This window comes from Macrobrachium nipponense, chromosome 14, assembly GCF_015104395.2.
Source record: "Macrobrachium nipponense isolate FS-2020 chromosome 14, ASM1510439v2, whole genome shotgun sequence".
Classification (NCBI taxonomy): domain Eukaryota; kingdom Metazoa; phylum Arthropoda; class Malacostraca; order Decapoda; family Palaemonidae; genus Macrobrachium; species Macrobrachium nipponense.
In genome coordinates, this window is record NC_087207.1 from 84,314,093 (window position 1) to 84,318,609 (window position 4,517).

General features: G+C 31.5%; 1 protein-coding gene across 3 annotated transcripts in view; it reads right to left on the minus strand.

Moving 5' to 3' along the window:
* The window catches only part of LOC135226615 (SPEG neighbor protein-like), a 134,239-nt gene extending 130,730 nt beyond the window's left edge, over positions 1-3,509 (minus strand). For 2 of the 3 annotated variants that reach the window (XM_064266330.1, XM_064266328.1), the window contains exon 1: positions 2,995-3,509. The gene's annotated coding sequence lies outside the window, so the exon portion shown is untranslated. The remainder of the gene's footprint in view (positions 1-2,994) is intronic. The other variant, XM_064266329.1, reaches the window with a different exon arrangement.
* Positions 3,510-4,517: the final 1,008 nt, after the last annotated feature.

The window sequence follows — 4,517 nt, forward strand, 5'->3', positions numbered from 1 at the left end:
CAGTAAGAATCGAAGGCGTTCGCTTATGGGCTTCATATTCAAGATTCCTGAGTTACGGCTTATATTTATGGAGTGGCAGGAGTTTATTTACAAAATTTTCATATTGCGATATCATAAACTATATATACTATAATACGTATTATATATATATATATATATATAGATATATATATATATATATATATATATTTATATATATATATATATATATATATATATATTATATTATATATATTATATATAATATATATAAATGTACCTAGTACACATAACTGTTAGCCAAACTTAATGATCATGATTTCGTGATGTACGTAGATGCAATATAATCTCAAATGGGCAATTAGCCATACACGAATATCAAGTTAACTCTATATAACACTTATAACTCAAAGTTCTTGGGTTGGTGGTCTTCGTATCTATTTATCTATTTGTATACATAAACGTTATAAGCGTTTATCGTCTTTTCATGGAATAGTACGTTTACGTCGAACAACAACAATAATGATAAACAATTTCATTTTCAAGACAAAGAGAGACAGTCATAACAAATGACCACATGTTGCCATTTACTAAAGGAGTCACAGTAAAGGGGTCACAGTGAATTGGTCGTAGTAGAGGGGTCACATAAAGAATGTAACCCCTATCCTAAGGGTCATATTCAGTTAGGGTGACTGAAGGAGTGGGGGGGGGGTGTTGCGGCAAACTCACTCGGGGGAATGTTTAAAAGCTTCGCGTGACGAATCTGATTAATTCCATCGTTATCGTATGACCAACTGTAAGTAACTCCACTGGTTGGTTGCCTTCAGCACTTAATGACCAAAAAAAAAGAAAAACAATATGATTCATTTACTAACTACAAAAAAAATAAAAAATGTAATAAAAGAGAACGTAACGCCTGAGAGAATTACTAGGAGTATAATCTTTTCACTGCATGCGTTGCGTTTAAATAATTGAAAATATTTTTCATATATAGCGGCATGATAACAGAATAAACATTCTTTCGAGAACTAAATGTTATTGCGTATATATTTATTTGACTTAATAATAATAATAGTATGCATATATAATATATATATATATATATATATATATATATATATATATATATATATATATATATATATGTGTGTGTGTGTGTGTGTGTGTGTGTGTGCGTGTGTGTGTGAGTGTGCGTGCATGTGTTTTTTTTCCATATGCATCCCACGATTATTTCTGCCACATTCCATTGCATTTACTGTACACTCTATCTCATCTGTAACTACTATACCGTATTCACTACATAGGTTCAGCCTACGCGGTACGGCGCCATGAAAAGTTACATAAGCATTTTTTATATATCTTACTTATTAACATCTCCATTTGGTGCTGAGGGCCCCTAAACACTTCTCAACGCGAGTTATTTATGCCCTTGTTGCTCCGGTTTCGTTTGTTTACGTAGCTGGTGGCGAGGGATCCCGGAAGAAACTGAGAAGAAATCTCTAATGACTCTTAACAAGTACATTATATCTTGCCGTCTCTCAGCTAACCTTAATTTCTAGCTCTGTAGAACCTTACATTCTATCTCTCGCCTTTTGCCAGTTTTTATTATATAATAGTGGTTTCTTCATTATCTCTTACTCTGAGATTTTGTGGTGTTTCATAATAATAATAATAATAATAATAATAATAATATAATAATAATAATAAAGAAAACCTCTTATTTTCTAAGTTTGTCTTTTATGGATGAGAGAACGTATGGCAATTCAAAACATTCATTTTACTTATTAACAAAGCAGTGTTAGGAGCAATAAGCAATTCTATTTAGTGTTTGGGCTTGAAAATTATATAATTATATATAACAGTAATTAATATATTATAATTATTATATAACATATATAATATATATATATTATTATATATATTATATATTATATATACTATAGTATATTATATAGATATTATTTATATAAGTATATAGATATAGATATATAGTCTCTATATATATATATAATATTATGAAGAATTATTATAATCCTTGAATGTATATAAGAATAGTTATTATATATAGATAATGACACTATATATATGTATACGTGTATGAATAAAATTAATGAGATACATATTATTTAATATATATATTATATATTGTATACAGAGATAATAATGTAATTTACTGTATATAAATATCTATCTATATATATGTGTGTGTGTGTGTGTGTGTAATATATTTATATGTATGTATGCATGCGAAAAGATGAGAGAGAGAGAGAGAGGAGAGAGAGAGAGAGAGGAGAGAGATAGAGAGAGAGAGAGAGCAAATCAAAATTATTTTGAAAACTTTGACGGCTACACTAACACCATATATGAATACCCAATGAAGCGTATGTGCATATTTTACAATATATTATTAGGTAAAACAGAAGGAATTAGAAACCGGAGCATTATGCCTAAACAATTATGCAAAGACGAGTACTTACACCGCATGGACACATGAAAAAGGACACTGGACATGGACACAAATGAAAAAGGACACTGACATGCAAAAAAAAACACTCCCTTACACACGTATGTACACTCACACACACACACACACACACACACACACACACACACACACATATATAATATATATATATATATTATATATATATAATATATCATATATAATATATATATATATGTGTGTGTGTGTGTGTGTGTTCACATATAAGTACGTATGGTTGTGAAAGCATAATAACAGTTACTAAAATATAACATATCCACGGTAAGACATAATTGTATGATTTGAAGAAAAAAAAACTTCAGTCAAGTAACTTCATATATGGCGAAATTAGTCTAAATATATTTCCCTATAAACGATACATGAACCCTATAATATGAAATGCATTATTATTATTATTATTATTATTATTATTATTATTATTATTATTATTAATTATTATTATTATATGCGAATACCCGCAGCCAAATTTGTATTATGAGACCTAAGTAAAGCTTGATACATTATATACTCACCTAAATGAATCGAATTTTCAGTATAGAAAAAAGACATTTATATTCGAACATGATACCGATTCACTGTTAATAATGGATGTCTTTTCAAAGTAGAAACGGTCCATTAACTTCTTTTACATTATAAGTTTCTCCTGCATTAACTTCAGTGTAGTAACTTTAGGAGTTATTTAGTTATACTTGCATTCGTTAAGCAGAAAAAGTAACTGGTGCCATATTTACAGTTTTTGTACAAAAAAAGTTTTACTTTTCACTATGAAATCACAATTATTTCATTACAACCTGCGAGCCATTACCAGGAAGTGTTCTGGCAAAATGAATCGTGAAATTTATTAAATTATTCACACCTGGGCTTTTTGTTTACGGTCACACGCAACACTCGCTTGGCGCATGTAAGTGTCCTTCACGAAGTCCCACGAGAACAGAGAAACCACACTTATAATGTCAACGGTAATGGGGCAAAAACGAGCGACAGGAACTACTGGATGCAACCCTTCGCCAGCAAGTCCCGGCCACGACTGATAGGAGACGGAGAGTCGACTGAGGCAGCCAGGCTAGGCTAGGCTGTCGGGCAGTCGCTGAAACTCTATAGCTGGGAGATGATAATGGGAAACCAGGCCCGGGAACACACTTTCCCTTCAACATCCGTTTATTTATATACGACCTCTCTCTCTCTCTCTCTCTCCTCTCTCTCTCTCTCTGTAGGTCTGTCTTCCCCTCACTCGAGTGTGCTTTTGCCATTAGAGGAGGAAATGAGACGAGGGAAGGTCAGAATGGAGTAGTATAGGCGATGGAAATGGACTTAATCTATCGAAAGGATTTTTTGCATGTCGGTTATTCGGGTACTGTGCTGAAAATTCAGGACATGAAGCTTTAGCGAATACAAAGAGAGAGAGAGAGAGAGAGAGAGAGAGAGAGAGAGAGAGAGAGAGAGAGAGAGGGGCAAACTGAAACTTTGGGGGAAAAAAGTATCATTATAAGAACAAAAGTAAAATAGCGAATTTGTAGTCAGACAGGAATTACATATTTAACATATACCTATCCGGCAGTTACAAAAATTAAGTAACAATTTGCAACAATAATGAAAATAAATGTGAATACAAAAATTCCTACAGTAGCAATTCTTATCTGGAAAAAATGATTGAATCAATATACAGATGGAATTAAGAAAAGTTTATTGGTAGCCAGACGAGAACTAGAAGTATGTAATATTCAGCCATTCGAGATTTATATAAAAGAATTATTAACAAAGAAAATAAATATATATAACTGCAGAAGGAATTAAAACAATAAATAATTAGCATGAACGTGAACAACTGTAAAAACAATTATGACGAGCAAAATTATATTTCAAATCATTATAAAATAAATAACTGAAACGATACATTTCCATACTAGCCTGTTACCTGCACTATTGCATAAACCTACAACAGAACATTTAATTTTTGTCCTCGATGACTGTTGCTGTTGCGTAATTATATATGTAACAGACAATTCACCACAACGTTTTTTAATATCAATACAAA